General features: G+C 43.6%; 1 protein-coding gene and 1 long non-coding RNA gene across 2 annotated transcripts in view; one reads left to right on the top strand and one right to left on the bottom strand.

Moving 5' to 3' along the window:
• Nucleotides 1–10907, bottom strand: part of LOC143258838 (uncharacterized) — a 17668-nt gene extending 6761 nt beyond the window's left edge. The window contains exon 1 of the long non-coding RNA XR_013032733.1: nt 10744–10907. This is a non-coding gene — a long non-coding RNA (uncharacterized LOC143258838). The remainder of the gene's footprint in view (nt 1–10743) is intronic.
• The window catches only part of LOC117229797 (uncharacterized), a 128067-nt gene that overhangs the window by 75083 nt on the left and 33150 nt on the right, over nt 1–19834 (top strand). The window lies entirely within an intron of this gene.

Raw genomic sequence — 19834 nt, forward strand, 5'->3', positions numbered from 1 at the left:
TTCCTATTTAGATTCAAAATACATAGAATGTTAGAGTATTAGAATATTGTGATGTAGATATTATATTGTGATATTATATTCTGATATAATATTGTGTGTGATATATCACAATATATCACAATATTATAATATTGTGATATAATATTGTAATATTATATTGTGATATAATATTGTGATATTATTTTGTGATATAATATTGTCATATAATATTGTGATATTATATTGTGACATAATATAATATTATAATATTATATCGTGATATAATATTGTGATACAATATTGTAATATTATATTGTGATATAATATTGTGATATTACATTGTGATATAATATTGTGATATAATATTGTAATATTATATTATCATATAACATTGTAGTATAATATTGTGATATAATATTGCCATGTAATATTGCGATATTATATTGTGATATAATATTGTAATATTATATTGTAATGTAACATTGTGATATAATATTGTGATATTACAAGAATCAAGCGAATAAATAACAACAACAACAACAACAACAATAACAAACACACACGTCGTCAATCCAGAGTCAGAAAAATAGGGTCACCTACCCTACTGGTCACCGGCTAAAAAAAGAGGGATTGTTGGGAGACCATCGCCTCGTTTACGAGCTCAGTTCGAATAAAAGTGACGAGTGCGAAAGTGACGTGCAGCTTCGAGTGTGTACTATTGTTAGGTGCACGGGATCGCTCCCCCGATCTTTGTCGATCATTCCCGCTGGATCCACGATACACGGAGGGAATGTATCCCGCACGACGACCGATGATCGACGAGATTCGTCGCGCGCGGGAAACGACATTATCAAATTATCCGACACCGCGGCAAACAGTTCTAATTCGTTCCCCAAAAAGCAAACGATCGATATCGGAGCGGCGTGGAGGAGGCGGAGGAGGAGGAGGAGGAGGAGGAGGAAGTGGAGGAGGAGGAGTTGGGGTGGCCTGAGCCGGCCCGGCCCGTCCCGGCCCGACCCGACCCGGCCCGGGGAGGCGTGGCGGGGCACCGGGGGGCGGCTATCGAAGGAACGGCGGGGGGCGGGGGCGGCGAGGATCTAAACGCGCTTTTCAATATTTACGAATAACCGCACTCGATTAACCAAAAAGCCGACAGGCGGACGAGTAAACCCGGCTCTCGAGCCCGGCCGCGTGTGCCTGGAGTAATGTAACAGAGGCCAATGAATCGCAAAGAGGCTGCGCCATGCTGCCGCCGCTGCCTGCCTGCCTGCCTGCCTGCCTGCGGGACAAGCTGCAACAATGCAACCCCTGTGTTCGACATGGATAACCTCCCTCTCCGCGCGCATTATCGTGTTTCATTGAAAAATTAGAGCGGCTCCGATCGCGACGATTTTCGTAAAACCGCCCGGAAATTGTCGGGAACTCGCGAACAACGGCAACCGCGCGCGCGGCATCGTGTACAACAAAACCGAACGGTGCCGCGGCGCGGGTTGTTTCAACCCCTTCGCCGTGGCCATTTTATTCGCGGTCACGACGACTAGATGTTTCACGATTATAACAATCTCTTGGGAGAAGAAGAAGAAGGAGAAAATTTGAGTTTTCATTGTACGTTTATGTTTACTCGAATATTTGGATAAGTTCTCCCTAATCGACGCTCGGATTGCACGCGAAAATGGACAATTCGGGAGAAGCAGAGACGATTATACGAGCCTGTCGAACTCGCGAGAGGAATAACAATGATAGTTACGATAATATGATAATAAATTCAAGATAATACGAAGCAATATATTTTTTTCAATGAAGACACAGGGCTGAAGAGTTATGCGGTGATAATTGATTGGTCCGTGGCGAATCTAGAAATAATAAAATTATGGCCGGTCCCTTCGCGAAGGGGATTCGATGGACTGCTCTTTTGGACTCGAGGGGTCTAACGTGATGTGATCTCCGACCCTATCGTTCCGCAACGGGAGAAACAGGAAAATCAGACGGCGATATCGTCTGCGAGAGATTAGAATGCTAACAATGTCGACGCGAAGGAGAGAGACAGACAGAGCGAGCGAGTGAGAAAGAGAGTGAGAGAGAGCGCGAGTGAGCGAGCGAGCAAGAGAGAGCGAGAGAGAGAGCGCGCGAGTGAGTAAGCGAGAGAGAGAGCGCGCGAGTGAGTAAGCGAGAGAGAGAGAGAGAGAGAGAGCACGAGTGAGTGAGCGTGCGAGAGAGAGCGAGAGAGAGCGAGAGAGCGTGAGTGAGAGAGAGCGAGAGATAGCGCGAGTGAGCGAGAGAGAGCGAGAGAGCGCGAGTGAGAGAGAGCGAGAGATAGCGCGAGTGAGCGAGAGAGAGCGAGTAAGAGAGAGCGAGAGAGAGAACGCGAGTAAGAGAGAGCGAGAGAGAGAGAGCGAAAGAGAGCGAGAGAGAGAGAGAGCGAAAGAGAGCGAGAGAGAGAGAGAGAGGGAGACGACAGTAGCTTCGAGTCCGATAATCGGCGAAAAAAAATGACGTCGACCCGACACCGACAGGGTTCACCGGCGTCGCCGAGCGACTCGAGACAGATCGCAGGGAAAGCCTCCGCTAAATCTTAGTTCGGTAAACACTCCATAAAGCTTGTTACTGGAATTGGCCGGCAGATAGTCGGTCCGCTCGCAGATTAGGGGCTTACGATATCCCCCCTTCCGAGGTGGTTGCCACTCGCGTCGTATTTATTAGCGGTCGAGACTCGCTCGGAACAGTCTCGGCAATTGCGATTCCCGTGGCACACACTTGTCCGCCAAAAATATGCAAACGCGAATTGAAATGGATCCGGGCTCGCTTTTACAACTTTAACCGTCGCGTCGCTCGATTTCTCTTTGTCGAGCTTAATATTCAATTTTTATTTACTCGCGTGGAACCATCGATCAACCGGTTTAAGTAGAGCGACGCGAACGTTCGGATAATAGAACAGTCGCTTCGTTACAGTGCCAGATTTCATCCTTATAATAATAATAATAATAATAATAATAATAATAATAATAATAATAATAATAATAATAATAATAATAATAATAATAATAATAATAATAATAATAATAATAATAATAATAATAATAATAATAATAATAATAATAATAATAATAATAATAATAATAATAATAATAATGATAATAATAATAATAATCCCCGTCCAAGGCAAAAACCAGGGAGGAAATCCTCTGAGAACTCGCGAGGAGAATAACGATAATAATGATGATGATGATGATGATAATGATGATAATAGTAATGATGATATAATGATAACAAAAATAATAATAATTATTATTATTACTATTCGTTCAACGTAATGAACCCATTGGTATACAACGCAAAAATACAATAACAGTAAAACAGAGCGCAAACGTATTTTATGCAGTGCAGCAAATCGTTTTGCATATGGTTTGCGTTATGTCAAACCAAATGCACGTGGAACGTTTATTTGGACAAATGAGAATTCTGACATCGGAGGAACGGGGACGATCGAGATTCCACCGTAGTTTATAAAAGGATCACTCTTAAACCGTACAAGGTGCGAAGAGGCGATCGCGGTAATAAATCTTGTCCTTTCCATTCTTACATTATAAAGTCAGCTTTACTGCGGAATCAAATTTTGTGTAACTTTAATGGACCCCGACGTTATACACACAGTAAACTATTTCATACTATTGGGTTGGCAACTAAGTAATTGCCGATTTGTTCAATGAAATAACAAATTTTTTTTTTACTTGGAACGAAGTTTAATCTGTAATGTATTTTCCATTTTGTTCGATGACCTTTTGCCATCTCTCCGACAACTTGAACATTCCACGCTCGTAGAAAGTCTGATCCTTTTCGGCCAAAAACTGAGTTAAGTGAGATTTTACAGCGTCATCATCGTTAAAAGTTTTACCACGAAGGGAGTTGTCCAGGGATCGAAATAAGTGGTAATCCGATGGCGCGAGATCAGGGCTATACGGTGGGTGTAACATTAATTCCCAACCAGTATCCATGAATTTTTGCCGAGTGGACAAAGACGTGTGCGGCCTAGCATTGTCCTGCTGGAAAATGACACCTTTACGATCGACCAATTCTGCTCGCTTTTCCTTGACCGCTGCATTCAATTTGTCCAGTTGCTAACGTTCACGGATAATAGAAAATAACATAATAATAATAATAATAATAATAATAATAATAATAATAATAATAATTTTATAATATAACATTTACGGATATCATAAAAATGGGCGTGAGAGACATCTATAACTGAAATCGGCAATTACTTAGTTGCCAACCCAATACAATAACAACTACGTATGTATTGATTGTACTTTTTATGTTTTCACGCTGTCATTTATACATATTTCTCCGTCCGTTTTACGCTATCCCGCTGCACGTCTCGTTTTACCAATGGGTCACGTCGCCCGTGCATCATAAATAATAATAATAACAATATCGTACGTTCAAGGACACTATTTTCATGCCGTCCGATGCGACGCAACAGTATCGGCCGCTTAACGCGTTAAGCGACGAACATCGACTCGAAAAATTCTCGCAAAGTCGTTTAACCCCTTGACTTGTACGCTCGAGTTAATTCGAGCGCGCTAAACAGCGCCAAACTGTGCACCACTCGAGATAATACGAGCGGCGTTGTATTTTATGCTGCTGTAATTTTTCGCACTCGAATATAATCGAGAATCGAAAATAACAATGCGAAAGCAAAGAAAAGAAAATCGTTTTATCGATATTTTTATCGTTTACATGGGATTGTAAGCTGTAACGCTTGTTTATTCAAGAATAAAATATAGCCTTTTTCCATGGAACAAAAAAAAGCGCGGTATATCAAAATTCTCCACCAAAAGAAAAGTTGAATCAGGGGCGGTGACAAATGGAAACCTTCGAGGATGTGGATTCGGTTGGATATCGCTTATCTACTTCCAATCAACGGCTATATCTTCTTCCGAACTATCTTCAGAATCACTACTATACTTATCACTTTCCTCCGAGCCGCTTTCCGACAGCGTATTCATATTCAGATTCTGATTCGCTCATTTTTCAATATATATTTTACTAAAATATAATGTAAAATAAAACGTAATAATAATAACGATAACAACAACAATAATAATAATAATAATAATAATAATAATAATATTCTGCAAATTAGAAATCATACCAATTGTATAAATATCCAATATACTCGAGTTTACTTTAAAAGTAAAAAAAAATATCCTAAATTGTGTTTTTTTACATAAAAAAGAATTGATTCTTCTCGGCCGCTTTAAAAAAAAAAAAACCGTGCGTTAAGGGGTTAAAACAGTCTCGAGTGCAAAGGGTTAAATTAGTACGAATCGTACGACCGTTCGAACAGCGACTCAGTCCACAATGTTACGCGTCGAGGCGAGCGTCGTCCATGTTCCGCGAGAGAGCCCGCCGTTCCGATCGGTCGTTCGGCCGGTTTCGGAAGGAGCCGAGCCGATCCGCGTCCGGATCGGAGGCACTTGGTAATTGGTCAAGGACGATCGCGAGCGAAAACGGGCGAGACGACGAAAACAGTTCGTTTCTTCTTTTTTCGGAAAACCGCTGCCGCGGTGACGAGGCTGCCAATTGGTCGAAAAAAAGCGAGGGCCGGGCCCCGCGATACTTGTCCGCCGGAAAGTGGTTAGTTCCTGGTCAGGACGCGCGTAGAGAATTTTGAAACACGATGAAAATCGATCGACCGCCGTCTCCTCCTCTTCCTCGCCGGCTTAAACCGGCTGTTCACAGATTCCCGGTGCACACCGACACGCCGGGCACGCCGTCGACGCAACTGCGTGCTCTGCCGCTCTCTCTCCCTCTCTCTCTCACTCTCTGCGTGTGCTGCCCGCCCGTGTATTCGTTCTCGACAGAGAGAAGAGGAGAACTGACAAAGGGAGGCAAACAAACAGAGCGAGCGGCGAGCGAGAGAGAGAGAGTGAGCGAGCGAGAGAGACAGAGCGAGCGAGCGAGCGAGAGAGAGTAAGCGAGCGAGAAGGAGTGAGCGAGCGAGAAGGTGTGAGCGAGCGAGAAGGAGTGAGCGAGCGAGAAGGGGAGCGAGCGAGAAAGAGAGAGCGGGCAGAGAGAGGGAGAGCCAGCCGGAGAATATTCACCGGGTGATTCACGCGATCCGACTCTAGGTGCTCCGATAAAGAAGCAAGGTGGCAGGCCGACCGGGCCGTTCTACGCGCGCCGAAATTTTTCTAGCTTATTGCAAGTCGCGGAATTGTTACGGGCAAAATGCGGCCGTTGTTGCTGCTCGTAAACGGATCGTTTGCCCGCGTCGGCTGCCGCGGCTTCCAGGCCAGATTAATTCGGGCTACAGCGGCGGCTCGTTTCAACACGTTCGAATTTAATTACAGGTGTACGCATATCGTATAACTGTTGCTTGTTTATATACTAGTTTGTAACGTTTTCAAATCTACGGACGCGTGTTCCGATTTTGTTTCGACACGGACAACCGGCTTGCGAAATTCGAGCGGAGAGTAGTCCGTCGGGGTTCTTTCTTCGGGTTGAAACTGTTCTCCCTAATTGAGGGAGAACAATTAATCGCTAATTAATGAAGTAACCGTGATTGATGAATAACTTGGGACTTAAGTAAGCAAGTGATCGTGATTGGGAAATAACTTGAGACTTAAGTAATCGTGATTAATAAATAACTTAAGACTTAAGTAATCATGATTAATAAATAACTTAAGACTTAAGTAATCATGATTAATAAATAACTTAGGACTTAAGTAAGCAAGTAATCGTGATTAATAAATAACTTAAGACTTAAGTAATTAAGTAATTATAATTAAGTAAATTATTTGAAATTATTTAAGACTCAAGTAATCGAGTTGTAATGATTAATGAGTAACTTAAGTAATCAAAGGAAATGTAATCGTTGGTCGTGATGAACACAGTAATCGTTAATCAGACAATGATTACTGTTTCTGTCTATGATTAACTGAATAATTTGGTGATACGATAGTTAATAATAATTCTAAATAATTCTTAGAAAATCTGCACGGACGTTTCGTAATCAACTACGAAAGTAATCATAAAATACAGTAAATCCTCCCTAATTAATATAAAATTATTAGATAATTTCAATATAATTTTTGCTATTTTCTTATTATTTTTTAATTTAATACAACGAATTTCTTTGCTTGTAACTATTCAAGGCACTTACGTCGCATAGCTGCTATTTTCAATGCAAACGATACAACTAGCACATTTTGTATTTTATCGTTATCTTCTCAATAATTGTTATTGTGCAAAACTTGAGATATTTATAAATCGCTTATTAAGACAAGCGCTATCGCGCTGTTCGGCATTTTTCGACCGTATTTTTTCAATAACCCCTGAAACTCGAACGGTTAATAATAATAATAATAATAATAATAATAATAATAATAATAATAATAATAATATTTATTGATATATAAACGGTGAAAACGCCTCCGGTGAAAACAGTTCGAGAACGATAACAGACGACACAAAGAAAAGAAAGAAGAAAATAAACGAAACGGTAAAAAACAATGATAATACCGATTGTAAATTGAACCTCTTGCGCCACCGATTTCTGTGTGCGCGATCTGATCGTCAATTAGGGCGAATTCACCGTAATTCGGTGGATCGATTGGTCGTGGTGCCCGTTGCCGAATCGGCGAATTCCTTTATCCGTCGTCGACGGCGACGGCGGAACGGATGCGGGACGGTTTTGCGAAACGACGCGACGATGATCCGCTCGCTCGCGAGCGCTGCCATCACCCAGTGTAAATAGGTTAGGAGTAATTTTTAGATTATCGAGCTAGGTGAATCACCTTGTGCAGGGCTTAAGGAAAAAGTAAGAGAGAGCGATACAAGGGGAATCGATTGGCCGGGGAAGGACGAGAGATGTCCGACGACACGGCGCGGCGCGACGCGACGCGACCGTGGAGGGAAGCAACCGTCGCGGAGAGAGAAGGACACCGAGCTTTAGGGGGGTTTGCAAGCTGTTAGCCAGCTCCGATCAAACGATCCTCTCAGAACGACCGAAATCGTCCGCGCGCGTCTACGAACGAATACATGTATACATATATGTATATGTATATCTCTCTCTGTTCATTTGCTCGCCACCGAGCCACTCCATTTTGGTTTCTCAACTATCGCTCTTCGTACGAAACGCGTCGCTATTTCTTGAAAACTTTATCCGCAACAAACGCGGACTACCCTCGAAGTTCGCCGGATGAAATAGCATAAGATTAGCCTAGAAATTATTATATAACGTATATGTAATAATATAATCATGTGTAGCAATAATATATGTATAATAATATACATACAATAATATAATAATATAATAATATATAATAATATAGTAATATAGTAATATAGTAATATAGTAATATAGTAATATAGTAATATAGTAATATAGTAATATAGTAATATAGTAATATAATAATATAATAATATAATAATATAATAATATAATAATATAGTAATATAGTAACATAATGATATAATAATATAATACATAAATATATGTAAGTAAAGAAATTATTATATAAATTTAATTTGTAGCATATCCGGCTGCCTTGTTGCCAGTCACCCTTGGTCGAGGGCTAAACTACCCCTAATCGTTTAAGCACGGTTACACAATTGTAAACAATAAATACCGATAAGTATCTGTTACCTAAATCTTATTCGCAATTGTTTGCAAGATGTTCGATACGGTTCACGAAATAATTCAATTTGAATGCATACTGGAAATGTTCTTTTTGTTAAAATGTTTAACAGGGGTGACTTGCAATGAGAGCATTATTCATCCACCCTGAATATACCACAAATTGAACTTGTATCAAGTTTGATAATAATATTTCTATATTTAATTTTAAGGCATCTATCTCGTCTCAAAAACCTCAAGGGGTGCTTTCCCCCGAAAACACGTATCTCTTATTTTCTGGCTCTCCGTGTCATATCTAATAATAATCATAACCAAAGCTATCCGAGCCGGACACGCAACAAAATTTCGCGTGCAGTCGTTAATCCCGGACAAACAGTTTGGCGGCAATTAAAATTCGTCGAACCGAACGAAAAGTTTCTGCCTCGGACGGCGAGGCTCGCGGAAGAAAAGGGAACCGAGTTAGATGGAGCGGGGCCGTAAAGGGGGGGGGGCGAGGGTGGTAAAACGGAGACGAGTTAGCGAACGATAGAGACAGGACAGCGTAAGAGAACGCAGTAGGTGTGCGCCGGTAAAGGAGCGAGGAGAGCGAAGGAAAGGGAGAGAGAAAGAGAGAGAGAGTAGCGGAGAATGAAGCTCGATGAGAGGAGGATAAGAGCGTGCGCGTGAAAGGGGAATAAAATCGTGTGAGCAAGGAAGAGAGCCGAGCGGAACGAGTAAGAGAGAGAGAGAGAGAGAGAGAGAGAGAGAGAGAGAGAGAGAGTCCGGGAGAGCGAGAGAACGAGAGACAAAGAGCGAGAGGGAGATACGGAAAGGCTGGAAAGGGATGGGAATAGCTACGTGACAATCGTAGAAGGAAGAACGGTAGACGAGCCAGAACAAAAAGTGCTCTCTCGCTCTGTCCGCCGGAGAGAGACGCGAAAAAATGAAGAGAGAAGCGACCGCGAAGTTCGAGGGACGAAGTCGAACGCGAACCCGTGGTCCATGGACTCGTCTTTGCCCTCTCCGTTCCACCTGCGGTCTCCCCTCTTTCCCTCTGCCGCGTGCACAGGACTCTCCACCCTTACACTGTATACCGTATATTGTATCTGTACACTTTATGCTGTATACTGCACGCTGCGAGCTGTATATTATATACTGTAGACCGCAGATTGTGTGCTCTGTATACTACGTAGAGTATATTGGATACTTATATTGTATACTGAATATTGAACACTTATAGTGTATACTGAATATTGAATACTTATAGTGTATACTGAATATTGTATACTGTACATTGTATACTGAATATTGAATACTTATAGTGTGTATACTGTATATTGTATACTGAAGGAGTACTTATAGGGAGTACTTATAGTGTATACTGAATATTGAATACTTATATTATATATTAAATATTGTATATTGTATACTGAATATTGAATACTTATATTGTATACTGAATATTGAATACTTATATTTTATACTGAATATTGAATACTTATATTGTATACTGAATATTGAATACTTATATTGTATACTGAATATTGAATACTTATATTTTATACTGAATATTGAATACTTATATTTTATACTGAATATTGAATACTTATATTGTATACTGAATATTGAATACTTATATTTTATACTGAATATTGAATACTTATATTGTATACTGAATATTGAATACTTATATTGTGTACTGAATATTATATACTGAATATTGAATACTGAATATTGAATACTTATATTATATACTGTATATTGAATACTTATATTATATACTGTATATTGTATACTGAATATTGAATACTCATATTGTATACTATATATATTATACTGTACACTGTGTCAGTGAAAAGTAGACTGCGTATCTTAGTGCACAGCAAATATTTGCCTCATAAATTCCAACAAACAGGAACAAGATAGAACCATCGTTCTTCGTTTAATAATTTCAATACGTTCTTAATAATATATAAATAATCTTAAATTCTTTAAATCTCTCTATAGTTTGAAATTTCGTCAAGCTGTTTCCCTTGTAAACGCATAAAATCCGCAGTCCGGTGATACGAAAGAAAAATAAGCACGAAACGAATCGTATTTTCGAAGAAAAATTAATTGCGAAAGTGTTAACAAGTGCTCACCCTGTACACCGGTTCCGTCCAAAATAGTTGCGAAGAGCCGAAAACGTCTCGCCGCCGTGTTACAAAGTATATCGGTTTCGGTTACGGTTACTTCAGGAACCGATATAAGCCAGAACCAATCCACTCTATGTATAGCAATTATGCTTCGCTGTATAATGCATACTGTACGCCGCGCGCTGTACACAGTGTAACTGCGCAGTGCATATCGTATAATATTTCTGAGCGATCCGAGCGTCCGGGTTCGTAGGGAACGGCGGAGATCGGCTCGTTAACGGTACCGGCGTTCAATTATTATCTCGCAATTATTACAAACGCTCGATTCAACCGGTCGATCCATTCGGCTGCGGCGGAACAGGGGCGCTCGTTTCGGATTCTTGAGAGTTACGCGCCGCCATCTTTATGCTAATAAGGACACGAGATCGGGCAATTTCTGGACGGCTGCGCCATTCGAAAACGATCGATCTCTTCTGTTTGCATATATTGTACGATGGAAATCTGTTTCCCAAGCTGTGGATCCGTGCTCGATGTACACGTGTACGTGAAGCTGCCGTCGATCTTCTGCTAGATCATCGATTCGATGCATTTACGACGAAAATCGATGTTTTATGATTTCAAGTATTTATGACAAAAGAGAATAGATTGATTGCAAAACGGTGAAAAGAAAATTGAAGAACGTGTAAAGAACGAAATCAATGTCAAGGTTATGTCAAGGCTATTATTTTGATTATAGTAGTATATATATAATAATACCATAATTAAAATAATAGCCATATATATATATATAGAGAGAGATAATATATATATATATAATACCATAATCAAAATAATAGCCATATATAGCGAATAATAGCCATATATATCAAAATATAGCCAATAATCATATATATATAATTATGGTATTTTGATTATAATGCAGACAATTCTTACTTCGCATAAAAATCCGCGGTCTGATTGCAACAAACAAAGTTCCTTTGTTCGTCGATGATACCGTAACGAGCTCCTGCACCATAACCTCCCAAACTTGTCAACAGGTTGTAATCGAGAGATCGACCTAATCCTATCATCGTAGCCACGCAGGCATCAATCGGGCAGCGCATTCGTTCGAAACACACCGGTCCGAAAAATCTGTGTTCCCCAAGCTGCGGCTCAAAAGTACGCCTTATTCGAAGCTACAGTCGATTTTATGGCTGCGCGAAGCTTCTATGAAAGACATTCCGAGGGTTCACCTTATTTCCAGTTGCGTGAATGGCGGAGCCCCCTCGCCCCCCCCCCCTTCTTTTACGAAGCAACAGTCGAGCCCCTCGGGTTTCGTTCGAGAAACGCGGCTGGTCGCACGAGGGCGGGTCCGAGATAACTTTTTTTCCACGAATATACAATACATATATCGTGGCCGGGTCTTTCTCCTTCGTCTTCGTTCGAAGCTACGCTCGATCCTGTCGCGTCGATCCGACGAACGCAAGTGCAACTCGGCCGCGCGAGCCTTATTTACAAAACGGCCGCGCGGTGTCGCGTCGGACACCGCGTATAAGTGGTGTTATACTACACGGTACACGCGAGTTTGAGAGAACTTGCCCCCGGACTCCGTGCGGCCGCGATACGTTTCCTCGGACCTGCCTCAACGTGAAAAAGAAAAAGTAATTGGCGCGCGGGGCAGCCGGCAACGCCGCGTCGAAATATTCATTAGCATGTCCACCACGGGAATCGAACAACATCTGCCGTTCGAAAGTGACGAGGGTCCTCCCCGGTACAGGATGACTGTGCGTCGCGAGCGTGCCGCCGCACCGCCGCGCCACCGCCGCACCACCGCCGCCGATTGCCGTCCAATAATATTACGCGAAAGGCATCGACCAAAATCGTATAAACATGGATTATCCGGTACACGAGCCAGAACAAAAGCCTCTGTCTTTCGTTGGTTGGTTGGATGGTTGGCTGGTTCGTTCGTTCGCTCGTTCGTTCGTTCGCCAACCCGACGAGAAAACGAACGGAAGAGACGAGGAAAGGGGATCCCGGCGCGCTTCTAAAGAGTGAAACGAGGACGGAACCAGCCAGGACTACTCGAGTCCTGCTGTCCTCGTTCCTCCGGGTCGGGTCCTCGTTCTGCTCGCTCTCTATCGTCCTCGCTCTCTCGCTCCCACTCTCTCGCTCTCTCGCTCTCGCAATCTTGCTGTATCTCTCTCGCTCTCTCGTTCTCGCAATCTCGCTGTATCTCTCTCGCTCTCTCGCTCTCACTCGCTCTATCTCTCTCGCTCTCACTCTCTCGCTCTATCTCTCTCGCTCTCACTCTCTCGCTCTATCCCTCTTGCTCTCTCACTCTCACTCTCTCGCTCTCACTCGCTCTATCTCTCTCGCTCTCACTCTCTCGCTCTATCTCTCTCTCGCTCTCACTCTCTCGCTCTATCTCTCTCTTCTCTTCCTTCTCGTTCCCTCTTCTCCTCCTTCTCGTTCCCTCTTCTCTGCTCTCCTCTCTTCCCCCCGTCCTCTCCTCTCTACTCTTCTCTCCGCCTCTATCGTTCTCCGCGTCCTCTCCTCCCCATTCGTTCCTCTTGCAGCGTGCAGCTTTCGAGTACTGCGCTCTCCTATTCGAGACGCTCGATATTTTAATTCCTGCCGATCGACCGTCCCTACGGCCGAGCAGAGCAGCCGGCTTCTTCTTCCTTCGTCGAATATATCGTTCCCGGTGACCCAAGACGCGCCGCGGAATATCACGTGTCCGTTCGCTTATATTACCGAGCACTCTTTTGTCACGGCGATTAGCGCTAACGAAACTATTCCAGGGGAGCCAGCCGGCCAAGGACGAAACGGAAATATTCAATAATCGACGCCACCGAAACACCGCGCGCGCGGACCCGGCCGGCTCGTTTTCACAGTTTCTCCACAGGGTCGAGTTCGATCGCTCGGATATTCCGCGCTGTTCCATCGATGTTCGATGGTCGCCTGTAAAAATTGAACAGGTCGACGCGATCTCTGTAACACATTTGACGGATCGTAATGACCCGCGTCGTCGCATTTCTGATTTTTAAGTAACCGAGATCGTAATGGATGGGAGATGGGAGATTCCTGAGGTAATTTGAAGTAACTTTTTCCTTGGCGAAAATGCAATCCGTCGAGTTATCAACGAGTTATCAACGAAAAACACTGACCAATCGGAGAGCGATTGCGGCCGGCGCCTCGCTCTTGCGGCCAATGCCGCGTCGCGCCGGCCAGCTGACGCAGCGGCGGTGGTCGCGAGGGCGGGACGTCAGCGATCTCTCATTGATCAGCGTTTTTCGCGAATAACTCGTGAACGGTGCCTCGCAGAAAATTTTTGCAAAGGAAAAAGTTGCTTCGAATGATCTCAGCTACCCCACATTTCCGTATTGCGAGACATTTTTGGGACACCCTGTATATATATATATAATATTAAATTTTATTATATATTCATGTTATTATTTTCATTATATTCCTATATATATTCATTATATTATATCACGTTATATTCATATTATTTTATTATATATATATAATATTAAATTTTATTTTTAATAAAACGGCGATCGTTCTCTGTGCAACTACAGTCTCTTCATCGTTACAGACTACCTCGAATTAATCGATTTCGTAGTAGCCTCAGCATTAAGAAAGTGCAACAGAGAGAGAGAGAGAGAGAGAGAGAGAATAGAGAAGTTTGTTTGTTTGTTTATTCGATAAACGGGAAATCCTCTCGGAATAAACGTTGCGGAGTCGTTCGCAGATAGAGACGAGGCACAAAGCGATCGCTGTTTAAAACGATCAAACAGGCAGAAAAATATGAAACGCTTCTGCGATTCGCGTCGATCGTGCGCGTTCACGGTGCACGGTGGTTTTCTTGCGAGCGTAGCAAAACGAGCAACATAATTACCGATCTTTCTCGCGTCCGTTCTAGTCTCGGCTGTGCTCGAAATGTTGCTCGTCCGTTCGCGTATTATAACCGCGCTTATCGGAGCGTTGCATTGTTCTCCGCGAACAACGTTCGTATATCGAATACATCGAATGTACATCGTTCCGACGGGGAGAACGTTTCCAAACGATTCATTTTACCGGGCTACATATTTTCGGAACAATCGAATTTCGAGCCCGTTCACAAGAGGATCGATATTCGACCGCGGAGAAGGTCCAATGAAGTTCGATCGACCGTGTCCGCGCGCGAACGGTTTCGGGGAGCCGGTGTGTATATGGAGTCGAACGAACAAAAAGAAATCCATAAATAATTGGTAGTTTAGGAGCACACGGGGTCGGGGAAATTCTGCGGCCGTTTCGGCGTGCACGGTGCGCGCGGTGTCGCGGTTGTTCAATTTCGTGGCAACGAGATACGCGCGGGTGCCGAGAAGAAAACGAGTATACCGCTACGACACGAGTTCCGAGTCGTTTTCCCCTTCGCGCGGCTCACCGTCCCCCCTCCCCTGTCCCGCCGGCGTCTCCCGCCGCTCGATTCCATCTCCGTCGCGTCGCCGTGGCACCGACGCGCTTCTCGCTTCCCCCTCCGCTCCCGCGCTCTCCCCCCGTCAAACGCTATATAGCGTATACCCTTCTCCACTTCCTCGACCGTCCTTCGTGAGTACACTGCAATTTTTCTCGGTTAGCAGCGGCCGCTCCGCGCGCCGGGTCGCTGAGGCCAAACATGAAAATCAAACTTCAAGGAAATTCCTGATTCGCGACCAAGGCGCGCCGCCGCCGCGCACCTTCCGTCTATACGCCGCGACTTACGCATCCTTTTCCCCCTGTTTTTCGGTAACCGCGCCGCTCTCCGCGAACTATTAGCTCCTCCAGGAAGTTCGTGCCGCGAATATGTTCTCGTTATTTTCTAAACGCGGAACGATAAACAGCCGACGGAAAGGAGTCTTAACACCTCGCTGTATAGTGTCCGATTGGTTGGTAGAATTTGGAAGACCGTCCACTCGAGATTCGCACGTTGTTCGCGTCTTTTGCGTCGAAATAAAATTCTATCCTTTTGTCGCCGGCAAATATAATATAATATAATATAAATATCGGACACAATAGTTAATTATAAACGATCCGTCTGGCATTCCTTAGCTTCAAATTGCTTCTTAGTTTGAAATTACGAGCACTATTAATTTTCTTAGTGCCAAAAATGTTGTCATCGAAGCGAAAAATACTGAACCAAATCGACGTAATTGGATCAGATTTAGGAAAAATATTAGGAGAACACTACGTAAAAAATAATAATTATAAAACCCACGATGGAGAAAACGCCGAGAAATGAAAGTTTTATTTATCGAATGCGTGTACACGGTTTCTCGTATGTAGTCGGCGACGATGTATCGTTGTTCGAGGTTACAAGGATCGAATAAATTCTTTTGTAGCCTGCGTTCTAAGAAAAATAGCCGAACGAAATTCGGTTCCGTCACTTTGATAAAGCCACACGCGTTAGTCACTTTCGGAGCCCGGCTAGGTTTTAACGTTAAATGACCGAGTTCGGTCTTGGAAGAGGCGTTCCGTAGGAAAAATTAGCGAACGACAAGCATTCCGTGTTTCACACGAGCGGAGAGCCAACGGCGGAGACGCGCGTACTCATTTTTGGCGTGTCGCGCTGTACGGAGCTCCGGCAAAGGAAATACAACATCGATTGCCGCAAACAATATTTGCGCCGTTCGCGGAGGTGTTTTATCGTTCCGGACGTGCGGAAATCGTTCGATCGATTTCGTCGGTACGAAATTTTGATCGTGAAAATCAACCGGGGTCTTCTGGACGTCCAACGAAATTAGACGCAATCCGCAATTTTATTTATTATTCGTTATGGATATAATGCAATGATATAATAAGAGTGATAAGATATAGTATATAATATTATATTATATATTTACTTATATACTTATATTATATATATATTATATACTCTATATTATAATATAATATAGAAGATATAATATTATATAAAAAAAAAATATATAAAAGATATATAATATTATATAATATAGAAGATATAATATTATATAATATAGAAGACATAATATTATATAATATAAAAGATATGATATTATATAATATAGAAGACATAATATTATATAATATAAAAGATATAATATTATATAATATAGAAGATATATATAATAATAATATATTATAAATGCATATATAAGATATAATATAAGAGATGCCTGGAATTTTGGACACCCAAAAATCATTTGTTAATATTATAATTATAATGTATGGTCGGCTTAAGAAAGTTTGTTAATTTTCTCCGGAAGAGTTCTAATCATTTAAGCAATTTTAAATAAGAAAAAACATTATATAAAACCGGTTATCTCAAGCGACGCGGTAGATTCAACGTTAAAGTAAAATGGGAGCAGCGATTCGGGTAAATGTTACGCGATTTCTATGCTCGTTTTCGAAACTCTCGACGCGTCATCTCTGCAATCAATCGATAATTCTCCGTCTCCGAATCGATCGTAGACACACCGCAGCCGAAATGGGTCGCAAGGATTCGGATCTCCATGATCGCGACAGAAAATGCCTTCTCGACAGAAAACGGCCTTGCCGCGAACGAAAAAAATCCGCGACGCTCGCCGTTTAAAAGCAGGATACGCTCGGTTACGAATCGAGCGAGCCGGGCGCGCAACTTTCGAGCTGTTTCTCCGCGGCGAACTTCCTTTCTCCGCGAGCGGCCACGCCGGGCGGCGACGTCCTTCTCGAGATATTAAATCTCAATGTTTCCCCGCAAAAGTCAACGAACAGAGAACTTCTCCCCCTCTTCTCCTCTCGCTTTTGCCCGCGAATTTCGCGAAAGAGGAGAAACGAGCGAGGCGAGGCGAGGTGAGCGAGATAGAGCACGTACCCCTCGAATTCGAAAGGACTCGGTTGTTCAACCCCTTCGGCCCCTCCCGTCGCGGCGTGGCGCAGTCAAAGCTTGTGTAGCCGCGCTTTTAAAAAACCGATGACGAGGAGAGACCTCCGCTTTCCGGGCCGGCAGCCGAGCGCGAGGAAGGAACGGAAGGATATTTTTCAAAGGAGCCTCCCGCTCCGCGCGACTTTAATTGCCGCGGGAGATTGTCTTTACGATGCTTTCAATTAGACCCGGCCGGATAAATAAGGTCGTCGATCGTGATCCGCCGGTCGGGCGTACGCGTTCAGTTGGTCACGAGCTCGCCTCGAGTATCCTCGTCGCGGCGCATGAATATTTTCGAATAAATTAGCCCCGGCCGTTCTCAGCCTCGAAACCGTGGCCTTCGACCGAGAGAAGAGACGGAGTCGACCAAGGCGCGATGTCACCACCGCGAGAGAGGGCCCTATCCGCACAGGCACACCAGAGCCTCGTCCGGCGGCACGTATCACCCGCGTCGGATTTGATTAGGGTGTCCCATAAGTTCTTTCCTTTTTTCTGATGCGAAATGATTATACGATATTTGTTATTTAAGGTTGATTTATTGAGTTATACTCAATTATAATATATATAATATATTATATATTATAATATATAATATATTATACTATATATTATATATTATAATATATTATAATATAATATATTATAACATATAATATAATATATAATATATATAATATCAATTATTATATATAATATATATAATATATATATATATATATATATATCAATTATAATATATGAGTTATACTGTATATGAATCGTTATGCTCTATTACCTTCATCCATCTTTCAGAAAGCCTCGTTATGCCGTCTTTCCAAGATTCTTGAGGCTTATTTGCAAAATATCGTTCAAGGTGCAGTTTTATTTCGCTTACGAATTTAAACCGTTTCCCACGGAGAGAATTTTTTAAACGAGAAGAACAAGTAATAATCGGATGGAGCAATGTCTGGGGAGTACGGAGGATGAGGTAGAACGTCCCAATCGCGAACTGCAATAATTTTTGTCTTCCGAAAAAATTTGACAAGGAACTTTGTCACCAACGAAACATACCTTAAAAGAGCTCTGGGACGACTAAAACCGATACCCTAAACAGTCAAGAGGATGAGCCTACGTGTTTATATAAACACAGCCAGGTAGAGTCATTCATAGCGCGGCGCGGAAAGAACTTACGGGACACCCTAATACTTCTGCCTCGGTCATCCACCCCTCGGAAAACACCTTCGGAACGCGCCGGAGTTAATCGAAGCTGCACGCGTCTCGATTGGACAAACGTGTACTTCTCGGGAAGGAGAGAACCGATGGTTTCCGGCGGGAAACTCGGCGGCGATCTCCGGCAGCGGCGGCCGGAGAAATGCGCTCGGGAGACACGCCAGAGACACGCGACGAGGGATTAGTTTTTCGGGCGGGGGTGGTTTTCGAGGAGGCCGGGCCTCTTCTCGCAACAAGTAAAAATAGACCGCGGGCCGAGAATCGGTTGCTCGAAAGCGGAAATCCGAGCGGATTCCGCCGCGAGGACAAACACAAGCTTCTAATCCTAGGCTGTTCGCAGCCCGTGGAGAGGATCGGGGCACGGGCCAGAAATAGGGGACGGATGGGGATGTTCGCCGTTGCGAGCGTCGCGAAGCCGAAAAGTTTCGACTTGCGTTTCGATCCTGGTTCGAGAGCGCTCTGGCCGTCCGATTCGATTCTACGATCGCGGTGGATCCGCGACGGTATCGGCCGGTGTCGAATTCGAGGCTCGAGCTTCGTTCGCGGCCCTAGAACAAAGCACAGACCGGAGTGCAACGCTCCCGACAGCTCCGCTACGAAACGAGTCCTGACGCGCGCGCGCGCGCGCTCGCGCCGTTTTTTCTCCGGCCGACGTTACGCTTCTCTCTTCCGCCGTTCCTCGCCCGTCCGGACGCGTTCCCGCAAATACACGTTTATTTTCGAGATTACGGTGTGTCGAGCGCGTATTAAAGGGACACGCGTGCCCCCGGACCTCCCGTGTAACACGTGTGAATCGCGGAATCCGTGTTATTACGTTAAGCGCGGGACCAGATGGCTGACTCTTACCGGCTTCCGTAGATCGAAATTACGGGCGGCGCACGGTTAAATTTACACGAAACGCGCGCGGTGAAATTTACGCGACGCTGCCGCGCGTTGTTCGGCGGCACCGTGGCACGTTTCGAGTGCGACCAGGTTAACGAGGACGGAGAATTTCTTTTCGCGTTATCCTTCGATTATTTGCAG

This window comes from Megalopta genalis, chromosome 2 (genome assembly GCF_051020955.1).
Source record: "Megalopta genalis isolate 19385.01 chromosome 2, iyMegGena1_principal, whole genome shotgun sequence".
Classification (NCBI taxonomy): domain Eukaryota; kingdom Metazoa; phylum Arthropoda; class Insecta; order Hymenoptera; family Halictidae; genus Megalopta; species Megalopta genalis.